This window comes from Rhynchophorus ferrugineus, unplaced genomic scaffold (genome assembly GCF_030347505.1).
Source record: "Rhynchophorus ferrugineus isolate W39M unplaced genomic scaffold, kcgeb_rfMv2 rfM7, whole genome shotgun sequence".
Lineage (NCBI taxonomy): Eukaryota > Metazoa > Arthropoda > Insecta > Coleoptera > Curculionidae > Rhynchophorus > Rhynchophorus ferrugineus.
This window is the reverse complement of record NW_027472586.1, coordinates 3,298,263-3,311,713: the sequence shown is the minus strand read 5'-3', so window position 1 is coordinate 3,311,713 and position 13,451 is coordinate 3,298,263. Positions and strand designations below refer to the sequence as shown.

Sequence of the window (13,451 nt, the reverse complement as noted above, 5' to 3'; positions counted from 1 at the left end):
TGTGAATAACATTGCTTACAAAATGAAGAATAATACGTTAGATTCATTCAAGGAAACTCGTCTACAAAGTGGGTGACGAATCTTGACCATCTTGATATTGGCTCTATTCGAGAACAAATATACGAAATGTATAAGAACAGTAAGTACACAAACTATTTTATCTATGTTAGGGACATGCAACTTTTTGAGGGATGTAAGACATCCTTTCATACACTTTTACAGGGCATAGGGTTTAAATGGTGTAAAGATAACCCTTGGAGAGGCTTAATGGAACTTGTCTAAAAAGAATTCAACTTTTAAAATAAGACCAGGAACATAAACTATTTTAATTTGTGTATCTTGATGAAACTTGAATATTTCAAAATGGTTCATTGTGGCACTCTTGCCAAGACAGTAACAAAAAAGTGTAAAGACAACAAAAATTGATGGAAAAAGGTAAAACTGTTTGGCTATGAGGAAGGAAGCATTGTCAACCATAACACCTTTGGTTTTCAAGAACTCAATAAGACATAAAGAGGAAGTAATTGGTAAATAGTGGAATCGTGAGAATTTTTTTAGACAGATTAAACATTAACAGTTTAGTGATTGAATTGGATAGTTAGTCGGAAAGTGAAAGTGGCTGAAGAAAACTTTCAGGATTAGTGATAATGCCATGCAATGCTGGAAATTCCTGAGACAGAGTGATGAGAGTGGAAACAGCTAAAGGTATGCACATAAATAATTGAATATAACTGTAGCAATTCGTATTGTAGGGCGTGAAAGATTTGTGTGAACAGATATGATTGTAATTGTTTAAAATTAAACATGAGTATTAGGTTACAACGTACGAAGAGAGAATGAATACAACTGTTTTGTAGATATGGTTAATGCATTAGACAGAATTCGGTAATTAATTTTATGAAGAATGGTGTACACAGATAGCAGAAGAAATAAAATATACAGTGATACCAAGATGACTTGACAAGTAAACATACCATCGAAAGAAACAAGAACTAAACGTAAAAAGATAAATATGCTATAAAAAAAGCTTTGAATAGACTATAGATCTAACATTTCTGTCACACAAACTGCCAATTGTTTCGATGGTTGACTAGATCTAAAGCGTTGAACTGACCGCATACCCCTTGTATCAATAAATAAATTGATTTAAGCAATATTTTTAGAGATTAACATACCAATACCGTATGCAAAAAATATTATTGATTTTTATTGGTGTTAATTTAAAAATATTCGCCGTTGGGGCCGCGAATTTCATCGATAAGATACACGTACCGTGTAAACGTCAACGTCCCCGAATCTTTCCGACCGTATTCGGTTTGTCGCAGAAACCAAAACAATATCCGTTCGAATCTCGGCCAAACGATAAAACGTGGGGCGTCGTTATAACCAGATACAGCGCTCTACATCCAGCTCCGAACCGATGCAACGTTATAATTGAACGCCATTTGTTCGGCAGTGACGCGATGCTCAATTTAAAATTAAATTGCGGGCAGACTTTCCTCCATTATTGCTTGTTATCATCACAAGATCGGTTATGTTAATTGCGGTAGATTGGTTTGTTGGTAAGTTCGAGGTGACGCCGGAGCTATCTGGTTCGGGTTAGTTTAAGGTTGATTTTGGTAGTAGAATTATAGGAATTCTAAGCGTTGTCATTCTAAAAGTTATTTGTCCAAAGAAACTACAATAGTTAATTGAAACAATGACGAAACCATATTTTAAGACTCAACAATGGAGCTTTGAACTCCAGCTTTGTAGATAAATTCATTCCAGAGAATATATTTGATGGATTAGATTGAGTGACACGACAGTTGTAGGACAAAAGTCCTTAGCACATGGATATTTTTTTTCAATTCTATAAATTCGATTGCAATAACAATAAAAATTCGAAGGTCTATTTCTCTTTCTATCATGATCATCCAGGAATACTGAAGAATGTTGCCCAAGCGTCCTGGAATCAGTCACGATAACAACTCGTGATTCTTGAGACAATCCAACTCCTCAACAATATTAAAACATCCAGAAAACTGAAAATAATGAACTTCTATCATAGCATCAAAGTATATATAAGGTTATGGAAAACGAAGCTTCGTTTTTTCCCAATATATGTTTTAAACCCGCATATTTCCAGTAATACTTATTGAATGAGTTTCCGGAAAGAAAGTCATTTTCGTCATATTTTGCTATTTGAATTCAGAAAAGGGAAGATGCACTGCAGACTCACACGAAAATTGTGTGGTGTCTATGAGGACGACTGCACTGTGTTCGAATTGGAGTGTTCATCTTCGTCCCGAAGATGTTAAGATGAATCTTGACCGATGACATTTTCAATAAATCGAGGCAGGCCAACCTATTTCATCTCAAACAAACAGTTTTAAACCACTAACACAAGACTGGATACCAAAAGAAGCTCGATACTTGGATTTTAGGTAGATAAACAATGAAACATTTCCATTTTTCACAACCAAACAAACCATAATTTTTTGAAACGAATGAAGTAAAGTCACTGAAGATAATATGCGAAATAGTCGTGAAAGCCTCGCCAAGAAAGATGATACTAAATGTGTTATGAAGCTCTAGTTAAGTCGAATTATTACAGAAACCTTTTGGACCAATTCACAACCAAATAACTGTAGAGTCCGTAATATTTCCGCGAACTTAAAAACGATTCCGAGGGGTTGGTCGTAAATTGATGACAATTCAATATTAACCAAATGATATCGTGTTACTAACAAAACGAACTAAAAAGGATATCGTGAAAATGATAAACAAAATATTTATTTATATATGCGGTGTAACATTCCTCAACTATAGCATGCAATATATTATATCGACGGTAATGTCCGTAGCCCGTCGTGTACGTGCTTTGTGCGACGCCGTATACTAAAAAACCTTTTAGATGGATTTCACCAAGGAGTGGTATTCATAGATATGCCACCAGATAAGGTACTTTTCGTTATTTGAAGGATTAGGTCATGGTTTGTCGACTTTATCGGGAAAAACACTAACTAAATTTGAAACGAAATAATACCTTCGACCTTGAGTACCGACTAAACCAAGCTGAATGTGGTAAATATATCCATTCCCATAGTTTTTGTTATTATTTAATATTGGGTAATTTATCTTAAAGAAATGACATATTAAGTGATTATTTTTTTAAATCTACAAGAAAAAAATGTTTAAACTATAAATGTTGAAAAAGTTAACTATATAAAACGATTTTTTTAAATATTAAATGCTGTAAGTTTGCGAGACACTAATTCGTGAACTAAAACTTCAAGGTCATCTTAATATTTCATCTTTCCTGAAAAATATTGTACTATTGTGTAACTACTATATTATTTGAAAAAAATGTTTAAAAACTATGGGACACTATATCAAAACGTTGAATTTACTCCTTACAAAAACGATGGTTTGTTTAAAAGTCACCCTACAGTACATATTCCTTCTCATGCTAATTTTGGGAAAAAAAAGGTTAAATTTTTTATAAATTTGATTTGATCGTAAAGAGTAACGACCCCTAAATATTTGTATCGTATTTTCTCAACCAATCTTTGTCAACTATTTAACTACTACACCCATTTTAAATACAATAATAATTGTATGTATCGTTCGTTAGGAATAAGTTATTCTTTAAAACTGACGAAATAAATTTTAACATTCAAAAGGCCTGGGCAAACATCGAGAGACTTCGAAACTCGAAAAAATCAATCGAAAAGAGACCTAATTGTTACCAAGATAAATACAGTCAAAGGTATTTTACTATTTATCAATCAAAATGTTGTTCTTTTTACTGTATTACATTAATCAATAATATTGACAGAGTTCCCAAGGGCTGCTATATTAATGTACAATGTTTTTTGCAATGACATTACAAATAAAACATAAAATAACCATATATTTACATATAAGCCTAAATTCAAGATCAAGGTTAGATCGGCAAAACTAGAACGGCCTTAACCTAACGGCACTTCCTTTGGGCGAAGTCGAAAGTAGTCGAATCTCTGGAACCACGATGATTTTTACTGTATACTTATAAAACTACCAACGATCGTTCTACTCGAGTGAAAGTATATAAAACAAAGCAGTCGAATGAACTAGTCTAGACTGAAAGTAGTCGATAGTTAAAAGTAGTCAATTACTAAATCCAACGCTTATAACAATTATAAAACGTAAAATATACGCAGTATACATAATATAACGCAGATGCAATATATTTCGAATGCATTGCACATGCTTGATATTTAAATAAAGATGTCCCCAGATTATCGAAATGTTTTTCGTGGAATTCCGCAACCGCAGCACCAGAAAACGGCCTCGTTGACGGAACAATAATAGATATTTAATTATTTTCGAGACGGGACGCATTATAAACGTGCCGGCTCGCTGCCAAGTCACTTTCGAAAATACGCATCATAACTAGCGGGTTCTAGGTCTAGGTTCTCTATATTTAACGAGCAACAATGACCTCTCTCAGTTTTTTTCTTTAGTTCGGTTCGACCTTCCCTCTTTTTCCCGACTATGGACCGTTTGTTTGAGGTCAAAAGTGCATTTATATCGGGATATAATGAAAGAAGACATTAACAAAAAATTAATATTGAAGGATCTATAACAGATGGCGTTACTGAACTTCATATTGAAACCTCACCGACAGGCTTCAATATCCAGTGCGTTGAAATGCCTGAATTTGTACCGAGTAAATCGTATTTGTGGGAAGTTCGTATCAGTACTTCAATTTGAACAAATAGGCGGCTAAAGTCGTGCTATGTGTAGCTTATTGCAAAAATTCTCAATCTATTTCAACATGTGAATATGGTTTTGACGTTTTAACCCAGAGCATTCTGGACAGCCGACTGTGAAGAACTGAAGGAATCACTCGATGATGAGTCGGGTAAAACGCAAGAAGAATATGCAGGATTGCTGGGATTAACACAAGAAACGGTATCCAATCTCTTGAAGAACATGGGAATAATCCAAAAGCTTGGATATTTTGTGTCCTGTGAACTGAAGTCGAGAGACATTAAAGGGTATCTGGCCATATGCGAAAATAAATTCTTATAATTCTTCGAACTAAAAAGGTATCAATATGTATGCCCTTAAATGGTACCAAATAAATCTTGCAACAAAGCTTGATTAACAAACTAACTCAATTCGTTCATTATGCGTCAGTTATTGAACTGCAAAAGGCGACAACCGTATACCATAATAATTATTACAGCATTTTTATATTTAAAAATAGACAAATATAAACCGAATCCATATTATGTCAAGGTTTAATATAAGAAAAACCTAACGCGTTACTGTTGCTTTTACTCAAAAAGTAGCGGCCGCTCTGCATCGGTTCGAAACGTTATGCGTACGAAATAAATTAAGACAAACCAAACCTCCAAAGATATGACGACCGTCAACGACCAAACCGGAGCACTTTTACTTGTTGATCTCTCGATGAGCGAATGCATGTAACGTGTTTTACGCAGATACTGAGCGGCGAGACTAAATTTAAAATGTGGCCGGTGCGAGAGCCAAGTTATTTCTCGAAGGGGGCGGCGAGCGACCGAAGAGGATGGAAATGGCGCGTGGACGCGTGAGTGACGGAGAGGGAGAGAGAAGGAGCAGACGATGTTTGAGTGAAGGTGCATCTCGACGGTATTCACACGTTCAAAGAAACAAGATGAAGGTTATGGTGGCACTGGAATACTGAGCTATTGTGTAATAGTATGTAATAATAATAATACAGTGTAACAACCAACAATCAGAAAAATACAATATTTCTTTGCATATTGCATATGCATTATAAATAAGAGAATATTACGCCACTTCTACGTAAAATGATGTAATCTGCTATGGTTTCGACAATCTCCATAATGTTTTCCTTGGTTTTCAAATATCAAAACTGCTTTAGTTTACCAGGAGTTTCAAACAAAGACAATTTATTCGGCAAACATTACAAATATTAAAACTTCACGACGTAAATATACAACTGAGGCTACAGAAAAAGCACAAGTGGCAGTCAACAGGCTCTACATATTGATTCGTTCAATTATATCACTTGACAGATGCCGGGCTCCTCAAGTCGAATCAGCTAAATATCTCGGCGTACAGCTTGATGGTAAGTTAAATCGGAAACATCATGTTTCAGACAAAGAACAAAGCAGATCATACTCAATATCAAGGAACTGTACTGTTTAATCGGAAGATTCTCTTAATTTGATCATTGACTTACTAGCACAATCTAACTTCTCTCTTCTCTGAAGAATTGCACACGATAACCTTGTCTTAAGTTATTCAGTATTGATGCTCATTTATTTAAAATGTAATAAATAATAAAAGTACAAATTTTATATCTGGTGAACATATCGTCTCAGTATCTCTAAGATATGTCAAGTAAGTATCTTACGCTTTCCCGAAACTATTTTGTGGACTACTTTAGATTTTATGACTTTACAAACAACCACTGTTAATTTTTGGTAATCAGTATCACATCTTCGTAAGGATTCTCAAGCTATTACTTTATACAGCATAGAAGTAATTTCCCTCATAAAAAAGCAGTGTTTAATCAATTCACTTTTTTTTCGTCCATTGTTATATTCAATAATAAAAACTGATCTACTGAAACCACAATAATTTGGCAAATTAATAGTCCGAAAAATATGAAACTGCAAAAACCCCAGTAAACAAAATCCGTCTTTAACTTGAAGCAAATCATAGCCTTCCTATAAATCTGTCTCCTAACAATAGTATGAATAAAATTTCGAAAATCTTTAATACAATTAATACGTACACTATAAGTTGCAGTATATAAATACTACAAAAATAATTAACAATTACAATTATTTAACTACTAGTTATATAGCCCGTCCAATAAAACTACCAATGCACGTCATAGATGACAAGACCAAACCAAACCAAATCAACAGAATAAATATTTATAACTAATATTAATGAAAATTATTGAAACATTTGTTAAATTAAGGTGCATCCATATAACTTGACGAATATGTTAAATTAAGAGAGAAGGTAAAACTTACAAAGTTTATACACTCTCTGTTAAATTTAACTCCTTCATATAAATATTTAAGTTCGGTTATGGTGATCTCAAAGGTTCATCGACCCCAATAAACTTCAAGAATGCAGGGAATGCCGTTAAAAAGCACTCTCAACATTTACGACTACCTGTATATAATCTGACGAATTTTAACTCTGAACATTCCAGAATTTGTTCCTTCTTTGAATTTGTATCGATACGTGTAACAATAATGAAATTGAATGAATCGATTTTTACAAATTTCAACATCGTGGAAATAAAATATTTAGATTTATTACCTCTAGCAACCCTTAGTGATACAACAATCTATCTAGTAGACTATTAGATTATAGAAAAGTCTTTAGTGCGAAATATTTAAAAATAAAACAAAAAAATCCTTTAAATTAAATAATAGGGTGAAACCTAATACAAACTCTAATCTCATCATAAATAAGACTTAAATCCTTGCTAATCTGTGTATTTCTATGGAATTTTAGACCCCGAATATAAGCAACTGTTTATACTACCATACAATTTGGCGAAGGCGCCACGCGTCCGTTATAAAACATTCTTTAATGAAATAAAAAACGTACATAAAATATAAAAACTGGAAAAGGAGCAACATAAACAAGACACACGCACGCACGTTCTATTAAAAATGTTTATGTTTATGACATCTAAAACATTTGGCACGTGCCCAGGACATATTTTAGCTAAAATATAAAGTCAATAGTCGTGTAGCATCGTGCCAATATTTGTGGTGATTAGTTTTTTAGACTACAAGCAGTGGTTATTTGGTTGAATAAGGTATTAAGTGCGGCAAATTAAAATATATATTGGTGCCTTGAATGAGTCCTCTCATGAACATTATTTCTTAAAGAAAAATTGCAAAAATATATCATTATCATCGTTAGCTACTACGTTTTTGATTATAATATCTGTATTATACGTTAAGAAAACGACACCTCCTTTGAGCTGAAGGAGAGAAGAAATGTGTGCAATCAGGATGTGATTTTCACTTTCTGATACACAACAAACTGTTTCTTTGATCGTATAATATAATATTACCTTTTTTTTTTTTTTTTTTTTGTTCTGGCCTAAAAAAAACCAGGCGGTGGAATGCATGACGCATACCTGGTCGCGGAGACTTGCCCTGGAGTGACAAGTTGGACCGGGTTATGTGGGACTGCCTCTGGGCTTACCAATACACTAAACCGAAACCGCCTCACAGTTGACCCCTGTGGATCACTACTGCTACTGCATTAAATTTGGGGATATGGCACCCGCTGATCGGGCAGCCGTTATTGGGCACGAGAGCCCGGCGATTCTATTGATTCGCGAACCTGAGTTAACACACAACTGGGTACTGTTGTATGGGGGCAAAAGTTATGACTGTAGCGACGGATGAGGTCGTTTCAGCCTGGAAAAGGGGGAGAGCTTAGCGGTGACGCGGTGCTAAGCTCCCAGCATGTCGACCAGCTCGCGAACAAGCGCGTTTTCAGAAGAACTTGAGCTGAGTTGTTGTTTGTGGAATGATTGAGATATGAAGTGCTTGATTTCTGGAGTGTCAGTTTCCCTATGGATTTGATTATTTCTGACAAACCATGGAGCGTTTAATATTCTCCTGAGGAGCTTATTTTGGAAAACTTGAAGCCGTTTGACCTGGTTGGGTGTAACAAACTTGAAGTAGACATTAGATCCGTAGAGGAGTACGGACCGAATTAACATCTTGTAAAATAAGCATTTGATGGAGATGGGAAGCCTGCTAGAAGGGCAGATCAGAGGAGATAGCAGGTTTGCTATCCCCGAACCTTTTTGGATTGCTTTCTGGATTTGGGAATGCCAACCGAACCGCCGGTCGAAGTGAAGACCTAGGTACGTGACGTTATCCAGCCATGGAATTATTGCGGTGTCGATCTTAAGTTGCGAGACGCGCAGTGCGTAACGCTTCTTGTGGAAAATGATGGCCTGGGTTTTCAGGGGGTTGATTTGCAACCTCCAGAATTTGAACCACTTGACCGCATGATCGAGCTGCTTCTGTAAACGCTCATGAATTGTAACTTCGAACCTGGCGGCCGTGAAGAAAGCAGTGTCGTCAGCGTAAAAGGCGACGTCAATATGCTCTTTTCTCGGCATATCTGAAATAAAGAGATTAAATAAGGCTGGGGCCAGCGGGGAACCTTGAGGTACGCCAGCATCGATTTGTTTACGACTGGAAAGTGACGCCCTGATCTTGACCTGGAAAGATCTGTCCGAGAGATAGGACTTGATGAGAGCGGTTAGGTCTTCTGGAAGGCCTAACCGCACGCACTTTGCGAACAATCCGTCGTGCCAGACCTTGTCGAAGGCTTTGGTTAGGTCCAGAAGAACTGCTCCAAGCTTTTTACGTTGGTCAAGAGCATGATGGATGTGTGCAGCCAGACGGGAAGCTTGATGGACGGATGAGTGGTGAGCGCGAAAGCCGAATTGTTCATCTGGAATGATGTTGTTTTCCTTTGTGAAAGAGTTGAGAGCGTAGAGTATTGCCCTCTCGGCAAGCTTCGAAATGGCGCTGAGAAGGCTGATAGGCCTGTAATCAGATGGAGATGATTTTGCTCCTTTCTTGGGGATAACCGCTATACCGGGAAGTGTTGCAGTCTCATGATGGAGTTAATAATGTTTGCCAGTTCTGCGAGTTGCTTATGCGGGAGCTTTTTTAACTGGGTAATCGATATTCCATCGAAACCTGGAGATTTTTTGGTTTGAAGTTTGCCGATCATAGTCTGTAGAGACTTTGGAGATACAAAATGGTTGAGAAGAAAGGCGGGGGTTACTGGTCTTTTGACGGAGTTGGATTCGTTGATGACAGTGTCAATGTCTTTAGTTTTAGTGTTCTGTGCGGGTGGGAGGCATTTCATTTGAGCTTCGTAGGTCTCTGCAAGGAGCTCGACTTTTTCTTGGTCAGTGACTGCAAAATTTCCTGTAACCGCTGACTTCAGGGGAGGGATGACATTGTGCGTCTTCCCCACGAGGCATTTGGAGACACGCCAGAAGGAAGGGGGGCCATCCAGCCTTTGGTCCGCGAGAAATGAGTTCCATTTCATTGCTCGCCAAGTCGAGACGGCCGCCCTTACCCTCTTGCATGCTCTGTTCGCCTCCCTTTTGTCTGCAGCATCAAGGGTGAATCGAGCTAATCTGCATAAACCGTTTTTGATGCGAATTTCACGTTTAAGAGAAGCGGGAAGATTGTTTTTCCACGGCTGGGGTTGTGATGAAATTTTGACTGTGGAAGATTCGTGAGCAGACTGAATATCGCGAGTTAGCTTGAGTACGGCTTCCTCGAGGTGTTCTGGTGTGTTAATTTTCGGAATTGGATCGGATTTCAGGAGAAGAGATTGGTAGTTTTTCCAGTCGGTTTTTTTCCTGAATCTTGTTAGTGGGACTTGAGTGGTGGCGCAGTTTCCGAGTTTGAGAAGGATCGGACGATGATCAGAGTCTAGTTCGTCAAGGACTCGAACTTTGGAATCGCGATTTACGTCTTGAAGAATAAAGAAATCAAGGATTCTTGCTGCGCCTTGAGAGACTGTACTAGGGTGATGGGTGGGTTCATCTGGCAAGGCAAGACCGTAGCCCAGATCTGCACTTAGAGCTACGATGGCGTTACCTGCGGGATTCGCTCTGGAACACCCCCAGGTGGGGTGGTGGGCGTTGAAGTCGCCACCTATTATTTTCGGGAATTTTCCTTCGACGAGTGATCGGTATTCGGCATAGTTGAATGCAGAAGATTTCCTGTACAGGGGTGTAATCACGAAGGGACGTTCTTGGATATCGATTTTAATGGAGGTTGTTTCGAAGTTGTTTACTGATAACGATGGAAGGAGCTCGTGTTTGACTCCTTTTCTGACGAGAATGGCGGTTCCACCGCCTCGACCCGGAGTTCTATCGTTTCTGTAGACAAAAAAGTGTTCGAAAGAGAGACGATGCGAAGGTTTCAGGAAAGTTTCCTGGATGAGCACGATGTCGACGTCATAGAATGTTATGACGTCCTCCAATTCCGCTTGCTTTCCGCGTAAGCTATTTGCATTCCATGTCATCAGTATAAGAGATTTCGGAACAGCCATTTCGAAGAGTTAAAGGCTGCTGAAAGTTATAGAGACAGGTAAGTGTTGCCGCTTAGGCGGCGACATTTGGAAAAAGACGAGCAAGTTGGTGAGCCAGGGCGATCACTTGTAGGAAAGCCTGCGGGTCAGTAAACGCCTGCATTGTGGAGTTAAGGTCCGGTGTATTGGTTGGAGCAGGAGTTTGAGTTGGAGCAGGCTGGGTAGCGCTGGCTAATTTTTGGGCTAGCTTTCTGCCACCTTGGTTACTCCATGCAGAACCTTGTGGAGGTCTGGTTTCGGTCGGAATTTTTGGTTTTCTTGGAGCAGGACGGCAGGTGCAACCGCTGAAGTTTGCGGTATGAGTTTCACCGCAGTTGCTGCACTTTGGAGGTGCTTCTGGGATTTTGGTACAGGATCTAGTGTCGTGATGCCCGGCACATTTGACGCACCGTGGGGGGGCTCGGCAATATGAGCTGGAGTGCCCGAAAAGCTGGCAGTTGAAGCACTGCACTGGCTGGCCGTTTCCTCTCTGGACCTCGACCTTCACTGTGATGACGCCGAGTTTGGTCATATATATGATCTGTCGCTCTTCGCGAGGGACAACTACCTGAACAATTGGTAGTTCTATCCCGGATTTTAATTTCCATCTTTGCACAAATTTGGGATGGAAGCCTTGATCAAAGAGAAGTTCACGTACTTCGTCAATGCAGAGTGATTCTGGGATGTTTTTTATTATTACCCGGAATGCTCTCTCCTCCGGATGACAGAAGGAATGGTAAGGGTAATTCCTTTCCTCGAGCAGGGTAGTAAGTTTACGGTAATTGTCGCTTGTGGCGACGAATAAGAAAATGCCGTCCTTTTTATTTCGGGTTATAATGTCTATTGATTGTGCCTTAGTAATTCTAATGAGCTCCATGAACCTCTTCTTATCACGGAGCACTATAGGCGGAATTTTTTCCTTTGGGGGACTTTGAGAAACAGTCGCCGAAACGGTTGGCACTGTTTTTGCTGTGGAGGTTAAGACTTGTTTAGTGACCTGGCTACTTACCTGCGCAGGCTGGTCTTGGGTTGGTCTTGTGGTAACTTGTTTCGGTACTGGCTGTGGGGCCGTCTTGGTGGTCGGCTTGTTTTGCACTGGTCTGGTGGCAAATTTTGTAATCGAAGGCTGTACGTTAGCCTTGGCTTTCGATTGGGTAGATTTAGTGGCTGGCTTGGCTACCGGATTGGGTTGTGATTTGGGAGCCTGTTTTCCCTTGTTGCCGGCCTTCGGCAGCTGGCTTTCCTGAGGTGGAGTGACGGGCCCTCTTTTCCTTTTTCCCACCAAGGTGAAACCGTCTTCTGAGTCTTCAGTTTGGTCTAAGTGTTGTGTCGGTTTAGCTGGTGTCTGGGACTGAATTTCTATGGCAGCGGGAATCTTTACTTCCATGGCATCTCTTTGATGCTTCATGAATTGTGTTATCGTAGCTGTGAGAGTTTTTATTTCTTCCTTGAGCTCTTCGGAAGCCTTTTCGCTCTTTTCCAGCTTTTCCGTCTGTTTGTTCAGGGCGTCTGTTTGGGCTTTTGCGAACGTTTTAAGGTCAGCTATCTGCTTTCGCAGGTCTTCGTTCTGTTTTCTCAATTCCGTTATAAGCACTTCTCGGCTGTCTTCTGAAGATGGTCCATTTGAATTTGAAACACTGGGATTATGTTCAGGAGGCGACGTCGGCTCTGACGTACATGACGCCATTGCCTTGTCTGTAAAAACGCCTTTTCGGCGCTTACAGACGCTTTTTTTTTTTTTTTTTTTAAGTAGGCACTGGTGAAACGTGATAACGGGTCGACCGTCTTAGGGAAAGTTTCGGGTAATTCTCGGAAGCGCAGGTAGGTTCGGCGGACCGGACACGACCGTTCTCTTCGAGAGCTAGCACGGAACTTTATAATATTACCGCACGAAATACAAATTTCAATGTTTCAAGGGAATTTCAAATGTTCTGGGATAAAATACTTAATAATATTATAAATATTGCGAATATGAAAAGGTGCTAAAAAGTCTTGATTTACAATAATACGTTCTGCAATAAATTGTGTTGTACGCAAGATTGCGTTGTTAGGTTTATCATTTTGTTTTGTTTTGATCTTCGGAGAGTTGTTTTTATCGCATATTTCATCAAATTATTACCTTTTCCGCTACTCTTTAACTTTGACTGGACTCTAAAAGTCATCAATCAGTGAATACACTAAATATTCTTACAAGAGCCACTTTATCTGTCAGATATAGCTCCAACATTTTATTAGATATGTGTAGTAAATCATATACTAATTTTTTGAGAAACTACTAGTTTGGCTATTGCTATACAACAATCGACCAAGTG

At 38.7% G+C, this 13,451-nt stretch overlaps 1 protein-coding gene across 10 annotated transcripts in view; it reads right to left on the bottom strand.

Annotated features, from left to right (window-relative positions):
• Pfrx (6-phosphofructo-2-kinase/fructose-2,6-biphosphatase) overlaps nt 1-13,451 on the bottom strand; it is an 80,237-nt gene that overhangs the window by 9,725 nt on the left and 57,061 nt on the right. The window contains exon 1 of one of the 10 annotated variants that reach the window (XM_076409353.1): nt 5,377-5,499. The exons of 7 other annotated variants lie outside the window; for them this stretch is intronic. The gene's annotated coding sequence lies outside the window, so the exon portion shown is untranslated. Of the gene's footprint in view, nt 1-5,376; nt 5,500-13,451 lie in introns of those variants that run through there. 2 more of the 10 variants (XM_076409352.1, XM_076409356.1) reach the window with 2 other exon arrangements.